A 21,466-nucleotide genomic window follows, 5' to 3' on the forward strand; every position below is an offset into this window, starting at 1 on the left:
TGGAATATCTGATAATCTGAGAGGCTGACATGGAGTGGGAGAAGGGGCCAGGCCCCAAACATGTCCAGAGTGGAAAAAGGAGATGGAGAGAAACCAGCCAACTTCCTTCCTCCCTACTGCCCTCCCTCCTCTCCTTCCTTCCCCATTCCCTCCAGTCCCTTTGTGGACCCATCTCTTTCTTACCTCCAACAAGTCACAGAGCCTGCCAGTCCCACTCTTCTGCTGAGCTTCCCTGGCTCCTGTGCATAGGCTGAACTATCAGTTTGTCTGTCTGGCTCTTGAACTGGTCAGAGCTCCTAGAAAATGGAGATTGGTCTGCTCGATTATGCCACTCTGAATTTCAGTTGAGGGCCTGGCAGGAAGAAGCCTCTCCAGGAGTGTTTGTTGAATGAATAAGTGACAGCAATATGATGATTGGCAAGTGAGAGACTGGGACCCAAAGGCCCTTGTGAAAGTGACTGTACTGGGCCAGGAAGAAGCTGGTATGCCTTAACAGGACTTTAGACGAGTTTGTAAGCTTTCAACACCATGAACAGGGCTATGGTAGTAGGGGCAGGGGACAAACAAATTCAGATAGGAGAGTAGGGATTTGGGAAAAGTACCAAGCATGAGGCAAAAGGACATTGGATGGATCAGCATGGGGAGGGCTTGAGACGGGCTCCCCACTCCCCAACCTGACAGATACCTACCATGTGCCAAGGGTCTTACAGAAGGGATCCAGAATATACCACTACAAAAAGTATTTTGCTTTTTTTGTTGTTTGTTTTGAACGCTCTTTGTCTGCCTAAAAGCGGAGCCACCCAAAAGAATTCAGCTGTCATAAATTCTCTCCCTGGAGTTTTGAAACCAGAAAAGATTGACTCTAGCCAGAGAGGAGCCATCGAGACAGCGACATCAGGATAAGAAATCACCTAACAGACATTGTCACAAAACTATCGTCTTTCTCATCTCTTCTCCTAGGGGCCCATTTATCTTTCCTAAAAATCCTTTGTTTTCCCATAAGTGCCTTTCTCCCCCTCTACTTCCCCTATTAAGATGGTATATATTTTAAGTCCCAAATTCTAACTGCCTCCTTGAGTCATATTTTTCTGTGAACTCCTGCGTATGTAGGTGAATAAAAATCTGTCTCTTCTCTTGCTAATCTGTCTTCTGTCAGTTTAAGTCTCTGGCCCCTAGCTAGTGAACATAAGGGCAGAGGGAAAGTTTTTCCTTCCTGACATTTTCATTGTCTCATCCAGTCCTCAGAGCGCCTTTTGAAGGAAGTGTTGAAGTTTCCACATTGCCCATGAGGAGACCGATACTCAGAGAGGCTGGGTAGCCTACTCCAGGACACACAGCTGGTCATGGGGCAGAGCCGTGCTTCTGATCTGGCTCTGTCAGCTCCAAGGCCTGCATATTTTCCAAGGACTGTGCCCCAAGGCTCTGTGGAGGAGATGGTAGGGCCAGCAGTAGGGAGCAAATGCATCCCAGGTAAGGTGTTACTTGGAAGTGGGAAGGAGAATCGGGATGGTCTAGGTGGCCCTCCTCCAAATTCTTTATACCCCTGGGGTGGGGTGCCTTTGGAACAGGCTATATACTGTGGTCATCGCCTCCCCATCTCAGCCATGTCTCCACTGTGCCCTTGGGCTGCGCAAAGGCGCCAGCCAGGCCCACCTCCTCCCTCCCAGCATAGCACCAGAACCTCCACCTGTCACTTGCCTCTCTGGAACAGCGAAGGTGGTAACAGGGGTAGGAGGTGCAGCTAGGGGGCTAGCTTCAAAGTCTTCAGTTTGGAGCCCAGCTCCATCCAGGGGACCCCAGACCCCCATGGTCACCGAATAGGCATCTTCCCCACAACTGCAAATGTCCCTCTGCTGCCCTCTGGATTGTGTGCCCAGTAAAGGAAGCCTGTTCTCTGGTCCGTGTATGTGTAGCTGTTCCTCTGGGCTCCCAAGCACTCCTGATCTCCAGAGTTCATCTCAGCACTACCCCTTGCCCAGAGTGTCTTCTGCATAGCCCTGGGCAGGCCTCAGAGATGCCACCTTTTGCTGAGTCAAGTCATGTCTGTGGTCTCATAAACTGATAGATATTGAAGGACGTTTGAGTCAGGATGTCTGGAAATCTGTTTTTGGAGCCTTTGGGCCAGGCATACCCTGGTATGCAACTCTCACTCTGGCAAACCACTGCCGTTGGCCTGCTGGCGAGGAGCTTCTGGGCAAATTTTGCACTTTTCTTTGGGCTGTAAGAGCATCCCAGCCATGTCATAATCGAGGGGGCAGAGGCCCCAAACTTCCACCTGGTGGCCCAAGGCTCTGCAGGGGCTTTGAGGGCTCCATCCTGACTCCTGGGCCTTCCGACCCTGACTGGATTGTCCATTTAGAAGCTCGCTGCTCCCTGTGCCCTCAGTGTCCCCAATAGCCTTGGTCTCTGTGTTCTAAAACTAATCTGACTCTAGGAAAGAGGTCGTGAGGGCCCATGTGTTCTAAGTAGTGTTTTGCGTGCCTTTTTTTTTTTTTTTTGTCTTTTCTAATGACTTAAGAGTTTGAAGAATGGGTCTATAGATCAACTAAACTATTTGTAAAGTATCCAGAAGATACCATTAAAAAGAAAACTCTCGAGAATATAAAACACCACTATGATGATCATTATTAGAAAATAATATTAAGCTGGAAATACCCTGAGAAGAATTTGTTTAAATGGTCTCACATTATGGCCATTATATAGGTGAGTAATGCTAGGTACTATAAAAACGACTCCTAAACTTCAGTGGCTCACCACAGTAGAGGTTTCTTTCCCCTTCGTTTCTCCGGTTGAGCTTGGCTGCCAGGGCTGCACTCCACATGGTTACGCAGGCGCTCACGTTGCCTTCATTGAGTGTGTCTGACATTTTCTAGGGGTTCAGAGTCCTTCCTGCAGGCAGAGGAAGCAACGAGGGAGAACCTGGAAGATGGAAGGAGAGGTTTTAGAGACCAGACCTGAAAGTGGCACCCATCAGTTTTCTCTTATGTGGCACAGAAGCTGGTCACATGGCCCCACTCAGCAGCTTGGTCGGGTGGTTGGGAAATACAGTTCAGCATTCACTGCCACGATGACATTTAATAAATAAAAATTTTAAACCCACCAGAATGAATAAAAAAAGAAATTGCCAATGCGTAAGATGTCAGCCTGTGACAGGTTCTGTTTGGAGTCTGTAGATACCAGTGCTTCCAACAGCCATGTTCAGGATCCACCATGAACCATATTTTAGGAAGGAGGAAACTGAAGCCAGGAGAGGTTCACTAACTTGCCCAAGAAAGATTCTGAACCCAGAAGCTTTAGCTCAAACCTGTGCACTAAATCACTACCCGAATCTCTCTTAATAGAGACACAAGCTCAAAAAGAAAAGGTTGATGTGGGTTGATTTTTAGAGGCCCTGCAGCGGGACCCCCACCCAGAGTAGGTTGTGGGAGAGACGCAGGAGTTGAGAGAGGGAGATGGTAGTTTCCCACCTTCTCCCTTCTCCAGACTCCTCTAACGCCTCCCATACCCAAGAGTGTGCAGCGTTGCCTTTAAGAAAAAAAGAGCATTGTTGTTGGAAAGACAAAATCTGCCTACAGGGTTCCAGTGCCCCATCATGGGTGTTTGTGTACAAAACAGAGGTCAGGCCTGGGGGTGGCAGGGCAGGGCGGTGGCACACAGGGCTCACTGTGAATCTCTGGGCTTGTTTCAATCCCGAATGTCCCTGGCACAGAAGATGATGGAGGAGACGTGAGAGGGAGAAAATTGCTCCTGCGTGACATAGCTATGGCACTGTGGGGCCTAATGACTCTGTGTAACACAGCCCTAGAGTCAATGCTGCAGGGGCTCTAGACATCGCACAGGCCAAGAGTCTTCAAATTTGTTCCCCTAACACTTCATTAAAGTGCACATGGCAGTGCATTCCAAACCAACAGCCAAACTGAGGGACCAAATGGGGTGCAAGGAAGTCACGGATTTACAAGAGGGGCTCTGAGGAAGCCCAGGACTATATGGGGCAGAGAGTGAAGAGCTCTGAGCTCCTCTAAATTCTTTTGCTGCTGCTATTGCTGGAGAAACTGAGGCTCATAGAAAGGAAGCAACATGAGAGGTCCCCTGGTGACTTGTGTCTTGTTCAGGCTAAGGCGGAACCCCAGTGTCCATGTACTCAGTCAAGGCTTTGCCCTCAAACTCAGGCCCTTCTCACAGCAAAAATGTCAGAAACGTGCCTGGGTGTGGGTGGTTCCTAGGAGGGAGGGCTCCCCGAGGGTGCTGCACTGGCATGGGGTTGCCATGGGACCCAGAGAACAGAGGGAAGGCTGCATTCTAGAAACAGGGTGTAGGAAGAAGTGGAGAAGAGTAAAGATGGTGGATCTGGCAGTTGTACATCGTGGGATGCCCCTAGGTGACTGGTGCACCAGCCCAGAGGACGACAGCTGACGCAAGTGGATTTTGGCTGTTTGGCTTCGAGGGGCCAGGCTCCCAGATTCCTTCTGCCCGGTGGCAGCTGAGCCCCTACCTCCTATGAGGGGTGACAGGATATTGGGGTTGGGAGAGTCTGTGCTGCAGACATTTGTCACCACCACTCACTGAATGTGTATGGCATGGTTCAGACCATTTAACCCTTGTAACACCCTGTGAATTGAGGCTATTGCCCTTGTTCTCCAAGGAAAAACCTCAGGCTTAAAACGCATGGACTTGCTTGTGGTAAGATGCTTGCTCCGCCAGAACGTGTGGGCGGACACCCTGAATGCAGGGTTTCTGGCTTCACAGCCAGGGCTCCCATCTTTTCTCACCATCTTTTCCATTGTGGACGCCACCTGCTCTCAAGATCGGTGGTCCAATTAGCTGCACGGTAACCAGTAAGTGATTTGGATAGAAAATGCTGCTATAGAGGTTAGTTTTCCCTGTCTGGGGCCCATGTTGCTTGTTTCTGGTTTAAAGAAAGTAACACAAGCCCTCTTTCTCCATCCTGTCCCTTTTGGGGTCCAAGAAGAACATCTGGGGGCCTGAGGACCTGCATGTGAATTTTATTTCTCTACATCAGTGGAACATCTTCATCCGTGGGTGAAATTGCAAACAGGCTCAACAATGTAATTATGCAGCATTCATGTGTAAATGAGTACGTTCGATTTCATTTTACTTATTTATTTATGCCACTGTCCTCTGCATTTTAAAATTAATTTCCTCCTGGCCAGGACTCTGGACACTTCGATGTCAAAGGGGTATTGTGGCCAGGACAGCCTCAGGAACAGGGCTGGGCCAGGGCTTGGGGAACATGGCCATCCCCAGGCAGCCTGGCATCCAGATCAGGAGAGTCATTGGTCTTGGCAGAGCAGCCTGGTGGAGAAAGGAGATCACCTGGGGAAGCCTGAGAGAGACTCAAGGGTCCTGTCCCACACGCTCCCAGATAGCTGTTGCCCACAACTTCTGGTGTGCCAGCCTTGTCCAGAGATGTCACTTTCTGCGTGCCTTTCTTTCCAACACTGTGCATCTGCTTGCAGAGAGATGCCCTCCTTGGTTCTGCTGGGGTGGTCTGGAATGGCAGAACTTGCAGAACACAAAGGATTTGTCGTGTTTTCAGTGGACGCCTTTGCAACCTGGGGTAGAGGAATCCAGGGATAAAGACAAAACCCAGGGCCCCGGAGGCCACTGCAGGTACAGGACCTGGGACAGCTGTTGGGGTCCAGGGCTCCCCCAGGGTGGCAGGCCTTTTCCTCCCATTTCCTTCCAGCCCAGCAAATGAGCAGGGGGAAGACAACACTTTTGCAGAGAGCATCCTCTGAGCTGGATGCTGTAGTGGCATTTTGTAGTTACCGGTAGGTACACTTTCAAAGACAAAGGAGAAAATGTGCCCCTCTTAATAGTGGCTGCTTTATAAATAATATGTTATATGTAACGGCAGGTCGAGGATGTAAATAGCTTATAGGAAATGATGTCTGCCATGTACCTGCATTTGAAAGTCTTTAAACCATCCCACAAGGTGAATATTATTATCACCATTTTACAAAGAGAAAACAGAGTTTCAGATAAAAGGAATACCTTGTTCAAAACTGCAGCAGTTAGGAAGTGGTAGAGCCAAGATTCGAACTCAGTTCTGGAAATCTTCAGTTGGGTGGCACGCTCCTGTGCCAGGCCAAGACCTGAGAGATCGTGAGTGGATCCACAATATTCACAGACAGGCATGGGAAAGTAGAAACCCACATAGGGTCCTGCAATGAGGATATAGTGGGGCTGGGACCAGAAGCCAGTCACTGGGCCCCAGAGACTAGGCTTGAGCAGAGCTCTAGATGTGAATGTCGGTAAAAAACGCTCAATGACCAGTATGTGGCTGTACCAATGTATGTGTCTCCTACGTGGCAGTGAATGAAAGAAACCAGAAGGAAGGCAAGCTGCCAGATTTCGTAGCTTGATCAAGTAGGCACACCAAAGTAGTGTTTAGGGACGCTTAGTAACGTTACGCAGAAAAGCAAGGAAGTGATTGCAATGAGCGTCAGGCTAGTGGTTAACTCTGGCGGGGAAGGAAGGGCACTGGGAGAGGATTCAAGGTTGGGAGTGGTTCCGAGAGACCTTAAGCGCTCCATTTCCTGCCCCAGGTGGTGAGTTAATGAGTGTTTGCTTTCTGATAAGTCATTGAGCTGTGTGTCTATTTTGTGCCCTTTTCTATATGCATGTAACATTTCACAATAAAATTGGTTTTAAAAAGAGAGTAAAGGAAACGTCATTTTGCAGAAGAAAGGACCTCCCCTGGAATTCTACCCGCTGGAGCGGGCTGTCCCTGTGGATCCGGAGAACCTTCTGCTGTCTTCTCTTTAGGTACCTACCTTTCCTCCACAAACTGCTGTTGGAGGCACTTGGTTTCAGGTCCACGTTCCTAGCACCTGCTTGAACGGGAGGTGCAGCACCCTCCCCTGCAGGTGCCCACCTGGGTGGTGGGGGGCAAGCTCCTCTCCACCGCACTCTCTGGTAATCATGCCAGTCAAAGGCCAGTGTGGTTCTCCATTGTCCTTCCTCATCAAAGCTGCTCTGGCTGAGAACCCCAAGAAAGAGGAGGCCCCTCAGTGGGTGAGAGCAGAGGGGGCCCTTCGCCTTCCTTGGCTACCTGCTGGCACCTGCGTCAGAAGCCCAGTCCTCAGGAGCAAGTGCTCAGCTGCCCACCACGAGGCATTTCAGCCCACACCCGGCCAGCTGGCACATGAAAGGACTCAGGCAGATCCGCCCCTGGCCACTTCTCAGGGCCTTGGCTTCTGGGTCCATAGAATAATTACACCTCCCTCCCAAGGCGGTTGCCTGGTTTCAAAGCAATGACATGGGAAAATCACGTGGCATCATGCTTGCACGGAGAGGGCATAACCACGCGGCTTCCTTGCCCAGGGACTGCCTTCCCTTGGTGGGGACCTAGAGTGTCTGAATCCAAATCTGACCATGCTTCTCTCTGGCTTAACATTCTTCAGATATCCTCCAAACCCACATGGGGTCAGATAACCCTTCTTCAGTTCCCATGGCCCTAGGGCTTGCCCCAGTAATGGTGCTCAACCTTGCCCTGTCCTCCTACTAGGCCGAGAGCCCCTGAAGCGCCTGGACCTGGCTTACTCCACATTCCAGGTGCTCTAGCACCAGCCAAAGCCTGGACACACCAGAAAAATGGTTCATGAGTCTCCATAAAGGAGCCCTGGAGACCCAGAAGCCCGAGTGAGTTGAAGGCAGCTGAGCAGTTGTCCAGAGCCTCCCGAATCCGCAGTTCAATGTCTGCGTCTGCAGACTATCTGGATACAGCTCACTTCAAACACTAGCCACGTTGCTGAGTTCGAATGGAATGCCAGTCAATCAAACGCTGAAATACACCTGTGGGACTCACAATTTAAGGAAAGCCTACAATGAGTTAGTTTTTCAGGGGAGTAAAGTGTTCTTTTGTAAATCTCCGCAGTTCAATGTCTGCGTCTGCAGACTATCTGGATACAGCTCACTTCAAACACTAGCCACGTTGCTGAGTTCGAATGGAATGCCAGTCAATCAAACGCTGAAATACACCTGTGGGACTCACAATTTAAGGAAAGCCTACAATGAGTTAGTTTTTCAGGGGAGTAAAGTGTTCTTTTGTAATGCAACAAAGACCATTTAGTTTTGTTTTTTTCTTATATAAATTCAGATATTGGACTTTGGGTGCTTGGCTTCCCCAGAAAGCAGATTCTGGGTCAGCGATTAGTATGCAGGACATTTAATAGAATATTCTTGAAGTTAACATGGGGAGGGGAGGAGATGGGAGGAAGCAGGAGAGGGCAGACGGAGAAGCTGAGCTTTGATGCAGTCTCAATGGGGTCTCCAAGGCCCACAGGGAGTGTGCAGCTGGACTCCGTTTCAGAGTTGCGCCCACAAGGGGTGAGATATTTAGATCCCTGCCAGTCAATGGTGATGTCCACCACCTTTCAAGGGTGTGACCTTGAAGGAGGCAATCTTTGTAGGGACATAGAGGGCTGACTAGTGGCACATCTCCCAGCAGCCTGGGGAGTAAGTCCTTTGTTCTTGAAGGGGACTCTGCGCTCCTCAGTATCCACCACATCCCATCACATAAAACTTTTACAAAGAAAATAAGGGAACTGCCATTTCTAGAGGGCCCACTATGTGCTAAGCCCTGTGCTGGGTGCTTTATATCCATGCTCTCTGAAAACCCTTACAATGGCTTTACAAGGTGGGTGCTATTATACCCATTTTCCACATGAGAAAAGACGAGAAAGAGGTGAGTCATCAGGAGAGTGTCAGAACTTCACTCCCCACCCTCCTGCTGTGGGACCCTACTGGGCATACTCACACTCTGTCTGTCTGTCCTCTCTACCCCCTCCCCCACCTTATACTGTGACTAGCCATAAGCCTGCAGCTTGCTTGTCCAGAGACTGTGTCCTATCTGGATCATGCACTCAAGTGTGCTGGTGAACGAGAGGTCGAGCCTGGGTTGAGGCCCTGTGAAGCTGACCACAGGGGTCCAGGGCAGGGCAAGGCCAGGCTCCTGGGCAAGGGAAGGCTGTGTTACAGACCGGTTCCTTGGGTGGGATCAGGGTCAGATGGGCAGAGTTAGGCTCCTCTGGAAACTGCCCCATGCAAGGGCCAACTTGCAGACCTGAAGGTGGCAGACACACTGGCCTGTGAGTACAGACATTCGACAGACACCGGGCACTTAAACTGTCCCAGGAGCAGTGCTTGCCATTGGAGACTGGGAAAGTCAGGCGTCCTCCTGTTGAAGGGGCTTCTGGGCTAGTAGAAGTAATGACAAAAAGCAAACAACCTCAAATCGCTGCGACAAATGCTCTGAAAATGAAACAACTGTCATATGTCTAGAGGCTCCCCTGTCTGCCACCAGTTGGGATGCCTGGAGTCATTATGGTCCATGCTCACTAGCGACTCTGCTGAGTGGATCTCTTCAAAGCCACTTTTACAGAGAAGGCGAATAAGGTCTAAGGTTGCTCAAGCCACTAACCATGGAGGGTCAGGACCGGAATAAGATCGCTCTGACTCTCTTCTTTCCTCCCAACTTTGGGCCCTAATTCCTGGATGAAGATCCCCAAAGTGCCTTACCTATAGCTGATCTTGGCTATGATCTTGGGAAAGACCAGAGATCTCATGTTGAGGGGAGTGACTGGGGAAAGAAGATGGTTCTGGCCAGATGACTGATTGTAGAGAAGCGGAAGCTGAGGTCCACTCTCACATGGCTGAGGTTGCCTTTAGCCTTTAACCAAGGCCACTCATCCTTCATGGGAGTTGGAATGTCAGGGGAGCATGGAATGTGTCAGTGCTGAGCTGCTAGAGAAGGGAAGGTTTTGCTGCTGAGATGCTCAGTTGGAAGAATGCATAAGAGGCCGACATGAGAATGAAACGCAGGCACCAACTTTTTTGTGGGGAGTGCAGTTCTATTGCAGGAAGTGCAGTTCTATTGTGGGGAGCATCCTTCTGCTTCTACTCTTCTTGTGCTCCCCGTTTTGTGCTTCCCTTCTGCTCTCCAGGGAACGGCATGGCTCCACACATATCAAAGTACAGTAGTGGCATTCAGCCACACATGCATAATACAATAAGCTGAAGTATTTTTACATATTTTAGGCGCAAGTGCCCTACTTCAGTAATGTAACATTCTAGATCCGGAGTCCTATTCCTAGCTGCGAGCCTGGATCATAGCCAGACATGGGATCCTTCACCCGGGACCCACACTCCACCCTTACAGGGTTGCAGCACAGGATCTGGACCGGAGGGTGCTACCTTGGGCCCACAATCTACTTCCTGGGCTGGCTTAGCCGCACGGGGCTTCAATCCCAGGGTAGTCTTTACCCGCCGTCCCTCTGGGTGCTGCTCAGCACACCAAGGGCATGGTGACACGGCAACTTGTGCTTGTGCCCGTGTCAACGATAGCCTCCATCATTTTACTTCCTGTTCCATGGTACAGGCCGTCTGGGTACCAGGTGTCCTCAGGGATGGGAGCCTGACCCTCTACATAGGGACTCAGTATGTCTCCCATCCCAGCAGGCTCCGCCAGGAGCTCTGCTTGAAACTGCACTGGTCCCAATAGGGAGTGCAGTTAACCTGACAGGGGGCTCATAGAGAACTTACACCCACTGCTCCAAGTAAGCCCCCCATTTTGTCAGCGTAGGGGTCTGTGCAATTCCCATATAGGGAGCCACAGAATGTTGAATCAGACCGAGGGCAGGAGTCTGTGTGACTTATCTCCAGGCAAGGGCATGGGTTCCTCGAAAAGGAGCTGGGGTGGGTTCCCCAACACCAGCTCCTTGGCAAGTTGAGAATAGAGTCTGGCTGTGTCTCTGCTGGAGGCTGTTATTCCCGCATCTGCTCAGCCTCTCAGGGCTGGACTGGCACCTTCAGCTGCTCCCCAGGGTCTCTTGATCAGAGTCATTTTCTCTCTGCTGCTAGGGCATGCCGAGTGTTTCCCCAGATACTGCCTTCTTTGGGCAATTTCTTCTCCCTGGAACACACTCCTCTTCCACGCCATCCTTCAAGGTCCTTTCCTCCTTCAAGGTCCAGTCCAGCTGTTCTCTTTCATGGTTGCGTGGGGGTGACTGTCTCATGCAGTAGGGCTCAGCTCCACGGGAAATGGGCTTTGTTTCACTCATTGTTGTATCACCTGTACCTGAATCAAAGCCCAGACAAGTGGGTACTCAATGAAGAGCAGGGACTGTGTGAAAGGGTGATAAGGTTGGGCCTCTCTGCATGTCCCCGCCACTCACTCTCTTCACCTGCCAGCCTCCTGTGTCACATAGACCCCCTGTGACTCTTCCACATTACAGAGACCCTGATGGCCCAGCCCGGACCCTCCCACTTTCAGTCCCTGGCCCTCCGCTGCCTGGCCTTTCCTGTCTGCATGTTTCCTTTCAAATTCTTCAGAGGGACACTGAACTTTCAGGGATCCTGGCCGCAGGCTCATGGGAGTCAGCTGCCAGGGGCTCAGTTGGCAGGGCAGGTTGGCCAGGTGGCTCATGTCTGTGGCCCTGGCCAGGGAGAGCACCAGCAGCATTCACACTGTTCGTGGGCTCATGATTCAATATACTCTCATATCTTTTTCCTAGTTGATTGTGAGCTCCCGAAGATGGGACATTGTCTCTCATCTTGCTGTGATATTTTCAGAGCACTGAGCCCAGAGCTGGAGACACACACACAAGATTTGGATCACAGATCTGAATTAGACTCCGTTCCTGTCCTCCAGGCACTCACTATCTAATGTGGGAATCATACCATTAAAATGATGTGCGAAGGGAGACATGAAGAGTCTCCCTGATTTTCTCATTAAAAAATAATTTCAAACTTAAAGAAAAGTTGCAAAATAGTACAATTTCTGATATCCTTCACTCAGATTCCTTAAAATGTTAACATTTTACTACATTTGCTTTTTCTCTCCTCTCTTTCCCCATATCTATCTATCTATCTATCTATCTATCTATCTATCTATCTATCTATCTATCATCTATTGTCTATCTATCATCTATCTATCCATCTATCATCAATCTATCTACCTATCTATCTATGATCTATCATCTATTCATTTATCCATCTATATCTATCTACCTATCAATAATTTTTAAAAACTGTTTCAGAGTAAGTTGCAGATATGATGCTTTGTCACCTTTAAGTATTTTAGTATTTCCCCAAAGCAGGGGAATTCTTTGACATAACACAGTACGTGATCAACACCAGGAAACTGGGGGAGCAGCATGGGCAGGCCTGGGGATGTGGAGCTGGGTAGTATGTATGGAAGTCTGTGCAGTGCTTTTGTGCTGAGCGCCTGGGAGGAGTAGCGGACATCAGACTGCAGAGCAGGCGGCCCCAACTGATCAAATAGGCCTTGAATTTGACCCATAAAGCCCTGGGGTGCCCTGCAGATTTGCAGGCTGGCTGATGGGCCCTGCTGTGCAATTTAGCCTGTCTCTCTTGGGTCCTGCAAGAGGCCTGGGCTAGGAGCCGATGGTCCCAGGTGCCCGAGAGCTCTCAGTCCATGGGAAAATCAAGTCGCCCTGCTCACTAAGAAGTTCAGTAAGAACAGAATGTACTCAGGGAGACCAAGGAACAAGGAGTGGAAGGGCAGGGAAGGAATGGAAAAAGTAAGTGTCTGGCATGTGCCCGGCCTGTTTTGTAACCGCAACAAAGTCTCCTGATGAGTCACCACCCTTCTCAGAGGACCTGCTCCTTCCGCGTCCACCTCCTTGTCTCTTTTCTTGCTCCAGCCACTGGCGCTGTCCCCCACTCAAGTCGCTCTGTTCCTGGGCTGAGCACATGGACTTGGAGTTATTCAGAACCAGGTTCAAATCCCACCTGGCTATTGTGTGGGCTTGGGCAAGTTGCTTGATCTCTCTGAGCCTCGGTTTTGCTTCTTTAGAGTGGGAATGGCAGTCCATGCTTGCAGGTTATAGTGGGAGTTGGTGGGGATGGTAGGTGTTTCGCACAAAGCAAGCTCCCTTGCAAGTCTGGCTCTATCACTTGTAGCCACGCAAAATCTCTGTGTGGGTAGGGCCCCATGGTTCCCAGGTGCTTTTCTTCCTCCAGCTGTAAAGTGGGCCCTTGCTTGCCAGTGAGTGCTTCGAGAACGGGCCTGCATCTGACTCATCTGGACACTCTTGCGAGGGTACATGGCACTTTGTAGGTGTTCAGTGGATGTTTGTGGAAGCCATAAGACAGGTAAACCCATGAGATAGCACCTAGCAAGTGGCAGATGCCTGGGAAGTCTGAGTGTCTTATGTGAGGCCTTTCAGCCATCCACAGTTAAGATCCACAGCATCTGCTCAGAGGCAGGTAAGCTGGTCAGCGAGCTCACCGGGTGAAACTGATGGGTGCTCATGATAGGTCAGCCTCCCCTCCTGAGGGTGTGCTCCCTTTGGGTGGAGAAGACTCCTGCAGATAGAATTGCTGAGGCTAAGGAGGGGAGAGGTGGGAGCTGCAGCCAGGGCACCTACTTGGGGTGCTTAAGGAGCTGGTAGGCAGGACCACTGAGGCAAACCATGCCAGATACTGTGTACCCAGATGCAGTGTGGGGACCTGGGCAATGAATTGCATAAAGGAGAATGTGGGCTTGTTGGTGAGAGGGCTCAGGCTTCAGCCCTCAATCCTGCTGGGGCCTTTCCTCTGCCCCCAGGTAACCCAACACCTGGCCATCCTCCTGCAGGCCTGCACACCACCTGCCTCTCTTGGCTGCTCCAAGAGTTTTGTGAAGGTGTTGTAAATTGCTCTATGATGTTCTGGAGCCAAACCATGTCCCTGGCCCATGGCCCACCCCCCGGGGCTTGGCATCAGCTGCGCTGTCCCTGGAAGACACTTTGCCTTTGAGGGTTTAGAGTTTTGAAGGCTTTGATTTAGAGGGCTGGGTCAGCGGCATCTTCACCTGACTGGCATTGAGGAAGTGCCTGCCTAAGGGTCAACCAGAATCAAGGTGGTCAAAAGGACACAGCCTTGGGCTGCTCACATCCAGGCCCTAGCCACCCAAAGATGCTTTTGAGATGAGCAATGTAGAGGTTAGCTAAGAACGTGTGCTTTGGAGCTAGACAGCCTGGGTGCCACTTACTAGCTGTGTGAACTTGGGTAACAGGGCCTCTTTGTAGCTCAGTTTTCTCATTTGTAAAAGGGGAGTGATGTTGTGAAGGTTAAGGAGCTAATGTAGATAAACTGCTCAGAGCAGCCCCAACTCATGAGCGCTCTACAAAAAGGAATCATTTCAACCAAGGTTTCAGAAATACCGCAGATCCCTTCCTAGGGGTAGAATGAGGCTAGCCTTCCCTTTCCTGACCCTGCAGCCCTTTGAGGTCTAGCCCCTATCCACTCTGCAGCCTCACTTCCAACTTCTCTCTTCCCTCCGCTGCAGCCACACTGGCTGCTTGTGTTCCCCTGAGCATTCTTAGGCCTCCCGCCACCACAGGTTGCCTCCTCCACCTAGGCAGTTTTTCCGACCCAGTGGGACCAACCCCTACCCCCTATTTCTCTCACTGCTCAGCCTAGGCATGCCCTCCTCCAGGAAGCCTTCCCCTTAACATCATGATATACTATCCTCGCTAAAGTCTGCAGGTTTGAAGAAACTGAGGTTCCCAGAGGGGAACAACTTGCTCAGGGTAAAGCTGCCGGAGTGGAGAGCTGGGACCTGGCTTCAGGCCTAGCCAGCTCCAAAGCTGGCACTCTTCCCTCTCCCTACCCTGCTTCTCCCCATCAGAGTTTGTGGGGAATGCTGGCAGGAGCCACCTGGTCCTGCCTCAAGACTGAGGGGATCAGTCCCTGGCTGCTAGGAGGTGGCCCGCCAGCCTGTCCTGGCATTCCCCTGGCTGAGGAGACCCCTGAGCTGCCTGCAGGATTGGCTGAGGCCCCCCGTCACAAGCCAACTTCCCAATCCAGCTTTCTTCCTACCCTCACCCCATATGGATCCTCAAAGGGCTTCCTGATAAATGTCCTACATGCTTTTTCCAACCCAGGGGCTGCAGCAGGTTCTTAGTGACAATCATCTAATCCTGGTTAGTGAAATAAGGGAGTTCCCAGAACCCCAGGAGGGCCAGGCTTGGGGCTCCACGGCAGGAAACACTACCACGGCTACCCAGTGTGGTGCCGGCGCACACTCACTCGTCACTGGGGTGGGCCCGAGGCAGAACACCCGAGCTCTGCCATGCTGTCTCTAGACTAGTGGGATGTCTTCAGCATGGGGGGGAGGGGCTCAAGAAGTAGGTGAAGGATGGGAGTGATGAGGAAGGATGTGAGGGTGGCCTGATTTAGGGAAAAAGGCTTGAAGCTTTTGTTGTGAAAACCATGCCTCTTATACTTGATACCAGGGAGACAATATCTTTGATCAGCTAACACACCTGATCTGAGATCGCAATACTCCTGAGGGCAGCAATCATGGGCGATTCATTGCTGTCTCCAGGGTCTGGCACTGGGTTGACACTTATATGTATTAAGTGAGTAAATAAATGAAAGAAAGAGGAGTTAGATCTGTCCCCACTGGAATGGAAGCTCCATGAGGGCGGGGTCACATCTTCCTTGTTCACTGCCTCGTCCAATGCCCAGCGCAGGGACTGGCATGTTGGTTGGACGAATGAGTGAACGAATGAGTTTTGCAAACGTAGTCTATACTTGCCCTTAGTGTCTCATAGTCAGTGTCCAAATAAGTTTGGGAAAGGCAGCACGTGATATCTTCCTGTCAGAGAGTCGCTCCACATTATAGTCCATTAAAGGCTCTAAGAAGACCCGTAGTGAAGAGACTCTTTCACCTTGCTTTATCTAAAATTTCCCACATTTATTCCCTCCTTCCTACCCCCCATTGGCAATTCATGGACACCAGTGCACTATGGAAAACATTTTCGGAATTGCTTCTTTAATTTGAAAAATCTGAGTTAGAAGCCATCAAATCAAGAGAGTCAGATATCTGCTTGGGAAGAGGGGAGGGGAATGGGAGCCCCAGCACAGAGGTGGGAAAGAGGCTTCTCTGCAAGGGTCTGAACTGCCTCCTTGGACCTGGGATGTCACTCTGTGGGCAGCGATGCCCAGTAGGAGCTTCCGTGGGGTGTGATAAGGACAGAGTGACAAACTCCTATTGGAAGGACCAGAGGGAGGCTTCACAAAGCCCCGTTGATCACAGGGACGTATCCCTTCCAGCTTTTCCGAGATCCAGCTCCCCAACCAGCAGTGGCTCTCTTCCCTCCTGGTGACGTCACCATATCACTGTGGCTCCCTTGAACACTTCTGCACCATACCTGCTGTGCTCTGGGTTAATACACGTGTAAGCAGGTTTTTCTTCACTGATGAAAGGAGGAGGGAAGGAAAGGGAAGAGTGTGAGCCTAAGCCTGGCCTTGGACAACATTCCTGGTTCCTTGGGGTTGCCAGCAGGAACTAGCTGTGGTCATCCAGGCTGAGGGACAGCTGGCCATTCCCGGTGGTGTCATAGGTGGAGCCTCTCAGGGACCAGAGGGAGAAGAGAAAGTGTGAAGACTGAGGCTGATTTTCTGATATGACCCTGAGGCGGAGCCACGAGCTACATGGGGACAGGCACAAGGGAGCTGGTCAGGGGCAACGTTGCCCAGCTTGGTCTGCGCCAAGGGAGACATTGAAGGAAACACCAGCTGATCAGTGCTGGTGACATGTGGGGAAGGAACAGAGTCTACTACGAGGCATTGAGTTCTGCCCATAACTCACAGTCTACTTAGGGAGGCCTGTGAAAGTGAGACTCAGGGCTGTGGGGGTGGATGGGCTGTGTCTTGAAAAGGGGTGGAGCTGTGAGGGGTTATGAGAAGGAGTTTGGAGAAGGAAGGGGATAACCCTGGGCGGCTTCATGGAGGAGGTGGGCCTGTGTGAGTGGAGAAGGGTGGGTGAATGTGCCCAGGCCATAGTAGGCTGAGATACCAAAGGCTGGCCTTCTGACCAGATGCTCTCATTCCTGACAGCACTGGAGCCAGCTCCGAGAGGGCGGAGACTGTGACCTGTAGAACAAGGTACCTGCACAGAGGAGAGGTCTTAAGTATCTGGGATCCCTGGTGAGTTATCCTCAACAAAGACTGGCCTCTGAGCACTGAAATAAAAGTCAACAGTGCTGATCAGAGAGGAGAGCACAGTCTTTTGAAGAGGACACACAGCTCCCAGAGTAGCCAGGCTCTGCTGAGCCCTGACCAAAAGTCACAACTTGTCTGTGACAGACACTGCTGGTTGTTTGCCCAGCCTCTATCCACCACCACTTCTCCTTGCCCTCCTCTATTACAAAGGTCAGAAAATAAAATTACTCAATTGTTCGGTCTCCCTTGCTGCTAGAGGGTTCTGGATACCAGCATATAAGCAAAATTCTCTAGGGAAGGGCGAAGTTTTGCCAGGAGGAATCTTTTTGGCCCTTTTGCTCTTCCCTTTTTCTTTCGGACTGGAATGCCACTGTGAGTCTTGGAGGGGCAGCAGCCATCTTATCATCCTGAGTCAACAAACGTAAAAGAAGAAGCTTTTAAAGTATTTGAAGTTAGATGTATTCTTATCTGCTACAACGTCTAAAGAAGGATTTTTTTCCGTCATAGCCACTCAGAAAGGGAGTGTCACAGAGGCCAGCCCTGGCAGTGCCCAGGCCAGCAGTGCCTGCAAGAGGGAAGCTTGATCACCAAAACACTTTCAGAATTCTGGACCCATTGGCAGCACTGCTCAGTTTTCCAGCTCTCTTTGTTCCACGTCCACACTTTCTGAGCAACTCACGAATGGGTGCTAGTTTTCTGATGAAAGCCTACTTTGGAGGAGAAGGTGTCAATCACAAGCCAGGGGTGGTTGTCACATCTTGTACCAGGACTGCTCATTATAAACGAATGCATCGGCCTGAAGATTTATACATGTGAGTCTACCCTGAGAGGTGGAGCTGCAACTGGAGAGTCCCTTAAATCAGATTTCCCAACCTTTGGACTGTGAGACACTTACCCTGTGAGCCTGGGAACTACAGATATGCAATACATGCTGAATGAATGAGGGAATAAACTGCGCCTCCCGCCCCGCCCCTCTCCCCACTGGAGCTAGGTTCCCGAGAGCAAGATCTGCACGCTTCATCCCCAAGTGCCTGGCTCAGGGCCTGGTGCCTGCAGGAGGTTCTCAAGTGCATGTCGAGGATCAGTGGCTGAGGGACAGCGAGGCTTACAGGGGTTGGAGGGTGGGAGGGGAGGAGCCCGGAGGACAGAAGTCCAGATGTTCCTCTCCACTGCTCCTAGACCCCTTAGCTGACCCCAGGTTCCCTGGGACTTTCAGCCCATTTCCACAAGGTGCTGAAGGGACGCATATCTCCCAGACCTCTGAGTCTCTGGCACAGCCCTGGGGCTGTGGTCAGGGGCTGCACATGGGTTTCCCACACTGGAGTCGCGTTTTGAATCTGCTTTGCCAGTATTTGTCTCAGAGGGTTTCCAAGTTCAGTTTGGTTACTCGTCACACAAGGATTTCTCAAGCTTTTCGTGTGGGTCAAGATCTGACCTCATTAGGGTTCGGGTCCAGGTTTGGGCCAGGGGCAGATTTGGCCTCCTGGATAAGGTTAAGGTTTAGATTCGGGTTAATGTCAGAGCCAGGGCCAGAGGATCAGCTACAAAATTTTGGGTCATGTTTTTGTCCATCTCATGGGATGTGGAGTTTGGAGTCAGAATTTTACAGGACTTGAGTGCTCACCACTGAGCAGCTCTGCAGTGACCCTCTCTGTCCTCCTCTAACCTTCCCCTCCTCTCCCTCCCCTTGGCACCCACCACACTTGCTCAGTTGAAGCTGATGGGCTCTTGTGAGTTATTCCCAGATGTGTCTAGTCTATTCTGTGGTTGCATCAATGTCTTGTAGGCAGGGCCTTCCACTGACTGGGCTTCCTCTCTCCTTCGGGCCCTCAGGAGGCTTGTAGTAAATGCTGACTGTGTGAATAAAGGGAATAATGTCAGCATCCCTAGGGCAACATGTTCCCTCTGTTGGGAACTTTTCAGTTCAGGTTAATCTAATTATTTTCAAAGTTTTTATTGATTGTGGTGGATGTTAGGAAATTCAGGATATTTTAGCTGCTTATAGGTATCCATCCTTCATCCATCCATCCAACCCAGAAACACTTTTTGATGTCTGCTGTGTTGTGGGACTTTACTGAGCCCACAGGAGATGAAGGAGACATTGAGACAGTCTTCAAAGGGCTCAGCTAATAGATGGAATCAGAATAGTGAGCAGATGATGGGAGGAGCCCAAGTTCTGTGGGGTCCAGAGGAAGATAACCCAGCCCAGCCTAGAGGCATCTAAGGAGGTCTCCTGAGGATGAAGCTTGAGTGTTGAAAGATGAGCAAGCAGTCACCTGTCAAAGAAGAAGAGATGAGCATTCCCATGAGAAGGAACAGGATGTGCAGAGAGGCCTGTGGCAAGAGAGTATGAGACAGCCTTTGAGGAAGTCTGCAGAGGGAGCACAGGAAGGCAAGGTAGCCGTGGGGTTGCTGGGAAGATAAAAGCCCTTGGAGGACTTTATCCTGAAAACTTGGGGAGCCATGAAAGGATTTTGAGCAAAGGATCAACCTGATGCGAGTTATGTTTTAGAATAATCATCTTGGAAACTTGTGGAGGGTGGATGGGCTTGAGCCTTGGCACTCCTATGGAAAGACTAGGGATGGCAAGAGGAAGGCACCACTGAAGATTCGATAAACAGCAGCACCGACCCCAAAGTCCTGCAGGATGTGAGGTTCTCAAAGTCGGTAGGGAAAAGCCAGTCAGCAGGGAAAGCCAGGGAGGTTGGGAGGGCACAAGTGTAGGTGACTCAGAGACCCACCCAGTCAATGGCTCTAGAGGGCTGTGTTGGGCAAAACTGCAGCTTTAGCCAGAAGGCCAGGAACAGTGCTGGTGCACGACAACCTGGCTGTGTGCACCTGCCTCCTGTAGAGCAGGCTACTGGTCCCTGGTTCTCATGCTCCCAGCCCTTCCTTGACCTGCAGAGCAGCCACAGATGAATGGGAATGTCATCAGAGGTAGGTTCCATCAGAGCCAAGTCTCCGAGGGCCGTGTGACCCCAGGATTAGAAGCTGGCTTGGGGCACAGCGGAGGCTCTGGGCGTGCAGACAGTTGTTTCTGGAGCCCATCAAGCTGCTACATTGAGAATGGCCTCTGCTCCGCATTCCCTTTGTTTAGGTTGGTGACTGAAGCAGCTGAGAAGTAACTGAGACAGGAGGGTGACAGAGAAGCCTGAGGGCTGGTTCTGGGGCTTCTCCCCCCTCTGGAAAGAGGGAACATGTTGTACGTGCATGACCTCAACCAGGAAACCTGAGGCTTGTTGATCTTGAGTGCCTGCCGGAATCTTGGCCCTGGTTCTGGGCTCACTCCCCAGGGTATGCGTTGTCTAGCCTGCGAACACTTGATCTTGAGGCTGGTGGAGGAGGGAGACAAGGCTGGGTTGCATGTGGGACTCTGGGTGAAGTGGCTTCCTCTGCCATGATGTCCAGCCAACAAGGCAGAGCCTCCTGAGGGATACCTGGAAACTGCTCAGCGGCTCGGCTCCCAGCCACTGCCTCTCTCTGCTCTCTGCTCAAGCCTAGGGTTGTTTTTGTTTGTTTGTTTTTAATTATTGAGCATCTACTGGACACCAAGCCTTGCACAGAGTGCAGAGTGCAGTCACCTTTCATTCTCAGTGCAGTTCCACAAGGGTTCGGCCCAATTTTACAGAGGAAGGAATGAAGGGTCAAAGAGAATCGGTGAGTAAAGGAGGCAAGGATGCGAACCAGGCTATGAGCGAGACCCAGAGCTTGGCATTGTTTCTTAGAACACCTTTCCTATGTCACAGAGGAGAAGCCTGAGAAGTTTTCACATTCACTGTCTTGACCTGTGTTCACGCAAGCAGAGACTGAGGCCTTATTAGTGAGCATGACCCCAGAGAATGAAGTGATGGTTGGGGGAAAGACCGGGGAGGAATGGAGAACTGATGTGGGGTGAGACTCATGGCAGACCTTGGGCCCTGGCTCTGAGGACTTGCACATACTCTCTGGGGGAGAAAGGAGGAAAATTTACCCTCATATTCCTGATCTTCACCCTTTCGGATTGCTACTGTGCGGCCCTCAGGCCAGGTATGCTCATGCGGCAAGACACAGAGTTGGTTCCCGAAGAGGTACAGAGGTGACTGAAGCAGGAGGCAGGTGAGGACCAGAGGGTCTGACGTGCAAAGTGGCTGGCTGATGCATCCAGTCTCTTCAACACACAGTTGGGGACACTGAGTCTTAGAAAGGGGATGTGAAAGGTCATACATTGGTGGCTGAACCAGGACTTGCTCGAGATCATTTGCCTCCCAGACCAGGTGATTGAAATGGTGAGAAGCAGGAGGTGGCCTGATCCTCTGGGTATATGCAGAATCTGTGTGTGTGTGTGTGTGTGTGTGTGTGTGTGTGTGTGTGTGTGTGTGTGTGTGTTAGACAGAATACTTGGAGTGACATGTAGGTGGCCAGAAAATGGAGCATGGACACAGAGCTCTTTAGAAAGTTCTCAGGTATGTATTCCCCAGCATGAAAAGGATTGCTTCCACACCCACAC

The 21,466-nt window shown here is 50.9% G+C and overlaps 1 pseudogene; it reads left to right on the forward strand.

Moving 5' to 3' along the window:
* Positions 1–6,945: 6,945 nt before the first annotated feature.
* The window catches only part of LOC102880699, a 35,230-nt pseudogene continuing 20,709 nt past the window's right edge, over positions 6,946–21,466 (forward strand).

This window comes from Pteropus alecto, unplaced genomic scaffold, assembly GCF_000325575.1.
Source record: "Pteropus alecto unplaced genomic scaffold, ASM32557v1 scaffold3, whole genome shotgun sequence".
In the NCBI taxonomy this organism is placed as follows: domain Eukaryota; kingdom Metazoa; phylum Chordata; class Mammalia; order Chiroptera; family Pteropodidae; genus Pteropus; species Pteropus alecto.